Below are 9,702 nucleotides of genomic sequence, written 5' to 3'. Positions count from 1 at the left end.
TTTTAAGCTGGGTTTAGAAAGGGTTTTACTATAAATTTTATCTTGACCTGGAAGTATCATTTTATTCATAAACATAATGTGTTTTGCAGCTCATGTATTTCTCAATAGTATAAGATTTATTGGTCTTTTATTTCAGAAGAAATACAGGAGATAAAGTATCACTTTTTCTTACAATTTTTTATCTGGATATTCTAAAGTTGTCAATGTATGGATTAATAAAAGCTTTTGACATATAAAACTGACCATTCTTTTATTTCTCTCTGATATAAGAGTATAAACAAGAAACAATTACACATACAGAAATGTGAAAATAAAAACATGACAACAGGGCCCAGCAATGGTAGCCTAGCAGCTAAAGTCCTCGCCTTGCATGTGCCAGGATCCTATATGGCTGCAGGTTCCAATCTCGGTCAGCCCCTCTTGCCATCCAGCTACCCTCTGGGAAGGCAGTAGAGGATGGCCCAAAACTTTGGGACCCTGCCCTAGTGTGGGAGACCTGGAAGATGCTCCTGGCTCTTGGCTTCAAATTGGTTCAGCTCCAGCCGTTGTACCTGCTTGCGGAATGAATCATTGGATGGAAGATCTTCCTCTGTCTAAGCTCCTCTCTGTATATCTGACTTTCCAATAAAAATAAATATTAAAAAATGAAAAGATATAATAAATTGGCAAAGGAAATCCCTAAATATGCTTCAATTTCTTAAAATCTGATGACCACAATAAATTAAAACTCTAATTTTTTTTATGAAGACCAAAATTTTGAAGTACAGTGAGCAAATTCTGCATTGCTGTCACATCTCAAACTAGCATAACATCTAACTAGCATGATATTTCAATAATGCTAAATTTTGCAGGGGGGCAGATGTGCTAGGATAATAGATTTTCAAATTAGGAATGTCTACAAATGCCAGTTCTTACAACCAATATAGAAAATCATCTCCTTCATTTATTAATGATCCAAATTAATAGAATCAGAGTGCAAAGCCCTTTCTAAAAATACTTAATATGCTAGCTGTATAGAAAAATAGGGACCATACTTTTTATAAATTAGTTATTTCAGAAAGACAGGTGAAGAGAGGGAGAGAATGTATCCATCTGTCATTGCATTGCCTATGCACTTATAAATAAGTGCAACTAGAAAGAAACAAAGTTGGGATTCAGCAAGGCTGTGCAATTTGCTGATTTGGATGGCAAGCAGCTGGTGTCAGCAGCTGGAGTTCAGGGATTGAACCCAGGTATTCCAATGTGGGAAATATGTCTCCAGTGAAATTTTGAACTGCAGAGATAATGTTGGCCCACAGTATAAAATGATGATACACATGAAATGTAGTTAATGCATAATTAAGTAAATTGAATTAACTTTTGATTAGACATAACATTTATTTGAAATAGTTCATTAATAACTGCATTATCCAATTCTCACAAGAATGTACGTAGGGTAGACAAACTTATCTCCTGCTGATGCTTAAACGTGGTTTTTCCCCAAGAAAATTCATGCTGAAAATTGATTGCCAATTAAGCAGTGTTGGGCAGTAGGAACTGCAAGAGGGATTGCCATAGCTCTGAGAAGACTGCATTCCTTTCCACAGAAGTGAGATTTTACAAAGTGTCTTTTTCCTTTTGTTCTCTCTTTCTGTGCCAACTCCCCTTCTGTTTTTCTGCTATGCATGGAGCAGCATGAGAACTTCACAAGACACCAAGGAACCAAGGAGATAGCACCAGGCTGTAGGCATTCCAGAATTATGAGCTGAAAGAAAGCAGATAACCATGTGTTTTTGTATGCTTTGGCTCTTAGAAATGCTTTGGCAACAAGGGTGACCCTGTGCTAATTACCAAAGTGTTATTCCTCATTTCCATGTGGGACCTCATCAGCATGGCTCTAACTGTCACCTCTCTTACCAGCACTCTGGTCATGGCTGTATAGTCAACCATAAGTTTTAGACTTGCCAGTTTCATTGTCTTTTTCACTTTTCAGACCTTTCTATCACCACCTACAACATTTCACTTACAACTTTTTCTAGGCTGCTTCAGCTTCTGCCTGTTATCAACTTCCAAATCTGATTCTAAAATTTCAGATATTGTCATAGTAACATTCCATCCTGGGCAACACTTTTTTGTCTTAGTCTATTTTCTGTTGCTATAACAGAGTATCTAAAATGGGTAATTTATAAATCAACACGTTTTATTTTGGCTCTTCTTCCATACTTCTGATCCAAATCTTAATCAGAAATTCTCTTTATTTCTTCATCCACATTAAGAAAAATGAAGTTACTCTGCTTTCTAGTCAAGGAGATCTTACTTGTTGTTCCTTCAGATAGCTGAGACCTAGAATATATTGTGCTGTACTCAAAATTCCAAGTGAAATTTATCAAGACTACATTGTATATGTAATAATTATATATATTTGTACATCATATATAATTATATTTGTAAATATATAATTATGTAAATATTCATATAAATATACAAATAATTATATAACTACATAAAATAATTAAAAATAATTATATGTATATATTATGCAAAGTTTCAGCACTTAGGGACTTAGAGGCATAACTTAGCACTCTTTGTTAAGCATCCAAATCAGTGGGACAATTTTCTAAAAATGTACACTTTCAGGTTTCCTTCTCTGAAATTCTGACTTAATTGATTTAGGACAGAATCCATGTATAGTTTCCCGTGAATACCATTGATATTGAGAGAGGAGTTACACTAAGTAATTGGCAGTTAGGGTATTCTAGGTCCTCAAGTCATCATTTTTTTCCTCAAATATGAAAGGGTGTTTTCCCCACCGTATTTTGGATTCACCAGAGCATGTCTCTCCTGAGACAAGTGCATATCTTAACGTATCAGGAACATGTTTCCCCAAGAGACAAGGGCGATATTAACATACCAATTCCCCGCCTGAAGAATCAGTCCAATTCTGTCTCTGGCCATTCCCAAAGGGGAGGGCCTCAGACTGGTCTCTCATTAGAGAGGGACCAAGGAAGTTGGCTGGTGACACCTTTCTGGGCCTTTTGTCCCAAGACCAGACACCATGGAAACCAGGAATTCTCTTTTGTTTATGGAGAAACATCTTTAAGGTAAACCTTTAAAAGATGCTTTCCCCACCATTAATACGGGTCTTTTTTCCACTTTTCCTCCTGCCACTATGGCAGAGGACTAGGGTCTTTCTTTACCACCTGCTGCCACTATGGCAGGAGGTATGGGTCTTTTCTATCTCAGAGTCCCCTCCCAACACTAGGATGGGAGCTTCCTTTCTCAGCTTTTCTAATAAATCTTGCTTTAAAACTAGTGTCCACATGAACGTTCTTCTTCCCTGTGAGACAAGAATTGAGGTTGCTGCCGTAATTGGGGTCAAAAACCCACAACCGGATTCAAATCTGCAACTGGAAAGGAGCCTTGCATTTCCTTGCCTTTCTCAGCTGTCCTGGGATCATCAGCACACATGATGATTTTCTTTCAGCCCACTGATGCACACAGGGGCCTGCAAACATCTCTTTCATTTTCTCAAGCCCAAATAACTTTACACTGATTGTCAGCTTAAGACCGTTCCTTGAGATTCTTTGTATCTCATATCTTGCTCAATTGTATCCTAAAGAACTGAATACTCTGTAATACCAGTACATCTTTAAATGAACATTTGTTATAATCACCATTTTACTTGTTGTGCACCAGGCTGTGAGCTCTTTTACAACAGGAAGGTGTAATATTTTGCTCCAAATTCACCACAATTTCCTGTAATCTGCACTTATGCATGAAAAGATTTTAGAATCAGCTTAATGGGAATACTGTAAATGGCAGATGTGCTTCCTCAATGTTATTTAGACTTGTATCAAAGTAATTCAAAAATCCAATCTATTTCCTACCACTTTTCTCGCTCACCCATTTGCCACAGATGAGCAAATGATTTCTTTTCTTCTATATTCACATCTGTCTGTGAAAATTTTTGGCAGCTTGACAGAGTGATCATAAAGTGATACATTCCACTAATCACCTGTCGGGTTGGTAAGGATTTTCGGGGGACACTTTCTTTTCTTTTTTTTTCTAGAGATTTGGTTATTTATTTGAAAGAGTTAGAAGGAGAGAAAGATCTGCTGATTTACTCCCAAATGCCACAGTTGCTAAGGCTGGGCATGGTTGAAGACAGGAACTCCGTCATGTTCTTTCTTACGGGTAACAAAGGCTTGAGCATTTTGACTATCTTTCTCTGCATTCCCAGGTTTGTTAGGAAGCAGCTGGCCTGAAAGTAGAGCAGCCTGAATGTGAGCAGTCACTGTTATACGATGCTGATGTTGCAAGCAGCAACTTGTTAAGCCACAATATCGAGCCCTGATAACATCCTTAGAAGATGCCCCATTGCTCTTTGAGTCAAGGCTACACCGGGCTCTTTCATTCTTCTTTACTCACATTGCACACATTTTACCAGATTTCTTATTTTTTTTAGATTTATTTTATTTTTATTGGAAAGGCAATTTCACAGAGAGAAAGAGAGACATAAAAACATTTGTCTTCCGTTTCACTCCCCAAGTGGCCACCATGGTCAAAGCTGAGCTGATCCAAAGCCAGAAGTCAGGAGCTTCCTCCAGGATTCCCAACTGGATGCAGGCTCCCAAGGCTTTGGGCCATTCTCAACTGCTTTCCCAGGCAACAGGCAGGGGGATGGATGGGAAGCAGAGCAACTGGGAGAAATCAGCATCCATAGGAAACCCTGGTGTGTGCAGGGCAACGGTTTAGACGCTGAGTCATTGCTCTGCAGTCTGTTATACATGTCATTCTTGCTTCTCCTCTGCATGTTAGCTGAGCCTTTTTAATTTAATTTTCTGGTTTATTCACTCTGTGACTATGTTTAGGTTTCAACAAACTATGAGACCTATGGATTCTATTCTATCTTCATCTTGGTATGGAGTTTTTTTTTTTTTTTTTCTCCCTTAAGGAGCAAGATCCTAAATCGAACGCTTCGCTAAGGCATTTCCTCTTACCACACTTTTCCTTTGTGATATGTTATGCATATTAAATGTTTTCTACAATTTCTGGCTTCTTGCAGTCTTTCACCAAACCCTGTTGGTTCCTTTCACCATTTTACATTTCCACAAAATACTCCTTCCATCCAATTCCCTTAAGCTAACCTTTTTATCAGTGCCACCTGCTTCATGCCAGGAAGTTGATGGACAGATATATTAAGCATGCTTTCATCTGAGGGCCTTTGAACTTTTTGTTACTGGTCTCTGATTTGATTCTTTCTAAGTATTTGAATGGCTTATTTATTCACATCATTTACATCTCCATGCAAAGGATATGTCCGCAGAGAGGACTTCTCTGGACACATCTTTAAAAATCAAGCACTAGCCACCCTGTGTACTTTATCTCTACCTCTGCATTATTTTCTCCAAAAAACTCTTGCTGTATTAACCTATTTGTATTACTTACTTATTCATTCTTTGTAAGTATATGCTTCTTGAGAATAATTTAAAGAGTTAGAACTCTGACTCTCAGTTTTAATCAAGTTCTCTGTTTAAGTGAACACATCTTCTGCTTATTTTTATTTGCACCATGCTCATCAGAAATTATTTTACTCACTGGGAGGACATCCATGATAATAATTTACTTTTTAAGCAAACAATATTTAAGTAAATATCAATTACAGTTCTATTGCCTTAAAGTCTATGTAAATATACCTTATTATTATTTGTAGCAATGTGAATGCTTCAACGTTTATAGCATGTGCTTGGGAGGTGGGCAGCATTTGCTTTTTAGTTGATTAGAAAAAAAAATCTGGCATGTGATAAAAAAAATTATTTATAACATGTGTTTGGTATTGCAAACCGTTCTTTTTATTATGAAATTCCTAGCTTTCAGGTTTTCAGTAATACATCTTCCTTGTCCCTACCACCTGGGCCTAATCTCTTATTATTTATTTTGCCTGAGCAGTGAAACACTTTTCTTTGTTCTTTGAGGATGCATTATTTTGTATTTGCTTTCATTGTTTTTCTAAAAGTCTCAGCTTTCTGATCAATTCAATGTTATTCACTCAAGATAATTAAAAAAAAATAGTTCCTTTATGCAAGTTGACATTGTGTCATATTCTATAAAGCCCTTGCCTGTGACACTGCCTTCCCAAATCAGCAATGGTTTATGTCTTGGATGTTGCCCATCTGATCCAGCTCCCTGCTACTGTTCTGAAAGATAAAGAAGATGACCTGGGCTCGGCAGCATGGCCTAGTGGCTAAGGTCCTCGCCTTGAATGTGCAGGGATCCCATATGGTCGCCTGTTCTAATCCCAGCAGCTGCACTTCCCCTCTATCTCTCCTCCTCTCTGTATATCTGACTTTGTAATAAAAATTCAAAAAATAAATCTTAAAAAAAAAAAAAGATGACCCAAATGCTTGGAACCCTGCCACTTATCTGGGAGATCAGATGACACTCCTGGCTGCTGGCTTTGACACTGGACTAGTGCTGGCCATTGTGGCTGTCTGGGAAGTGAACCAGTGGATGAAAGAATCTCTCTCTCTCTTAACATAATAAAAGAATTGTTAGAAAAATCCCTGAACACAAAATCCATATTTGTACCAACCCTCTTACCACTTTCTCAGATCCTATTCTGTGCTTACGTTAATGCCCTAAGGGAGGCATTTGAGTCTTAATCTTGTGGATACTAAACAAAAAAGTTGTGTTTCATTTAACCACTGTTAATAGCATCATGACCTAACTTTGATTTTACTCTTTGGTTATTTGAATTGTATAATTTGTTTTATTATTTTTACTCTCTTCCTTTAAACTTCACCTTTCAGTTTTATCATTTGTCCTTATAACAAAGGTCTATTTTAGTGAGTTTCCTCATTCTTCTTCTCCTCCTCCTCCTCCTCTTCCTTCTTCATCCTTTTCTTCATCATTTGTGTCAAGGATTGGACATTCGTTTTCTTCACCATGATGTTAATGGCTAAGACAGCTAATAATACTTCTAAAATATACTAGATGATATTCTTTATTAAAAACAGATTAAAGTTTTGCTAAGTCTCCTAGCCCAGTGTGTCTTTCATCAGCAATTATTTGGACTTAAAAAAAAAAAAAACTGGCTGAAGCTTTGAGGTACCAAATGATAATACAGGAGATCAGACCTACTCTCAAAATTATATATTAAAAAACATAACTTTGATTGGACCCATCTCAGCACCCTTCTGACACATATGGGTACCTCTGCTTCTTATTCCAGTGCTCTGACAAAATGCTCAGTCAAGAAACGATCGCTGGGTGCAGACATCATGTTGCAGTAGATAAGGCACTGCTTGAGACATGAGCATCCTATACGGACACCAGTTTTAGTCCTAACAGTTCCACTCTTAGCCCAGCTCCTTGCCAATAGCCTAAGAAAAGCAGCAGTAGATGGCCCAAGTGTTTGGGGCCCTACTATCCATATTATAGACCAGAATGAAGCTCATGGCTCCTGGTGTTGGCCCTGCAATTGCAGCCATTTGTGGAGTGAAATTGATGTCTCATACTTGATACTCTGAACCATTCATTTCTTTTTAAAATTCCTCAACTCTTCTTATTCAATAATATGTTTTGCTTTGTGAATGGAAGATCTCTCTCTCTCTCTGACCCTTCCAAATAAATAAATCAGTAAAAAAAATCACTGTTACTTAAATTATTTGTTTTATGCTGCCTTCTTATTAATATTGCTTATATATAATAGAACTCTTTTCCCACAGTAGTATTTTAGAAGCAAAGCATCCTAAAATGTATTACTTGCCTGTTTTATGAAGTTTAAATTAATTTTAAGATATCCTTTAAGTGGTAATCCTTTGGTGTTTATCTCCCTTAAATAAATACTAATTGAGGAAATCTAAGCAGTGATTAAAAATGTAATTGAGAAATAAAAAAGTATATATGTAGAATGTACATCATAGTTTTAACATATATATATATTGTAAAATAGAGGAATTAATATAACATATGCATTACTTCAGCTATTTATTTTTGGTGTGACTAACTGAAATATACTCAGCAGTTATCAAGCATATAACACAAGGTTTTAATTACAGTGTATTGTACAGAAGATGTCTTAAATATAATCTTCCTCTTTAACTAAAATGTTGAACTGTTTGATCTGAGAAGTCAATTGTATCCAGTCTTTCAGCTTTGGATGGCATCCAGTTTTACAGCATTGTTTGGATGCCCATGACATTTACTTACCTAGAAATTCCCTTTGGTCAGTGAGCTCCACTAAAACATTTAACCGTATTCTCCTACTTATTATATTGACTTCAACTACACATAGTATATTTCTTGCTCAGCATTTCAGCTCCCAAATCAGCCATTCACTAAAGGGGAGTGAAATTGTTAGGCTTCTATGTAATTATTTAAAATATTAAAATCATGCACCTTTCAAAAAGATGAGATCAGAAGCCTCTTCCAGTCATTCAGTGGAAGGACAGGAATCTTCCTTTTGGTAAATGTAAAAACCTTTGCCAAAATCAAATGAACATTATACAACCTGATGAAATAGCAAGTGTAATTATTGCTAATATTCATATTGAATAACTTTCACAGAAAATTTATTTTTCTTGAATTTATTGACGTTTAGAAAAACACAAATCCAACACCTGCTAATGCAAATGGGAAAAGCAATGGGAGATAATTCCAGTATGGGAGTCCTGCCACATGCTTAGGAGACCTGGGTGAAGCTCCTGGCTCCCAGCTCTGGCCTGTCCAAACGCCTGCTCTTCCAGTCATCTGTGGAGTAAAAGTTGTGGAAGGAAGATCCTTTCCTCTCTTTCTGCCCCTATGCCATCCCCTCTGTAGTTCTGACTTTTAAACAAATGAACAAAAATTCAAGCATTATTTTTTTTCCTTCTCCAAATCTAACATGGAGTATTCTAATGCTTTCCAAAATTTTCATGAATTTCAAAGCATCTTTCATATTCAAAAGTATACTATTGACATGGTTAATTAGTTTAGCATCTCCTTTGAATGAAGAAACTGAAAATCACTGTAGTATTGTACCTGGCTCTCGCAATCTTATTGACTTAAAATCACTCTTAGGATCCAGCATTTTTATGAGTCTTGTTTTATACTAAATTTGGACTAAATTATAGTGAAAAATTCATTTTAGATTTTACAAGAGAAAAGATTCTGAAATTTTCCACATATACTTATTTTATTTTTTAAAGTATGTTTTTATTTGATGGACAGATAGACAAACAGACATTTTATCAGCTGAACCACTTCCCCAATGTTTGTGACAATCCAGGTTGGGTGAGGGCCAAGAACTTGGAATATACAAGTGTCAGATGTGGGTAACAAGAACCCAATACTTAATCCACCATGGCTGCCTCCCAGGATCTGAATAAGTAGGGACCCAGAAGCAAGACAAAACGCAGCAAAGGTGAACACAGAATAAAAATAGGAGACTATTTCATGTCCCCCAGAAGTCAGATATATTTTATATGACCTTGATATTGTTTCTGTCTACATAGTTAACATGCACAAATAAAATCAAAACATCCAGTTACAAATATTATAAACCAATTCCCCCCCTACTATTCCTATTGTAAAATGATGCTACCTCTCCCCAGCCATACTTGATAATCAAGGGAACTTGCTGCTCAAACGTAAGTTCTTGAATGGCTGCTCTCTGCCATTTAAACACTAAGCCATGGACCTGGTGTGATGGCATAGTGGTTGAAGTCCTTGCCTTGCACCTGC

This window comes from Ochotona curzoniae, unplaced genomic scaffold (genome assembly GCF_017591425.1).
Source record: "Ochotona curzoniae isolate NIBS_2020 unplaced genomic scaffold, NIBS_Ocur_1.0 contig_3498, whole genome shotgun sequence".
In the NCBI taxonomy this organism is placed as follows: Eukaryota; Metazoa; Chordata; class Mammalia; order Lagomorpha; family Ochotonidae; genus Ochotona; species Ochotona curzoniae.
This window is presented reverse-complemented; position numbering follows the sequence as displayed.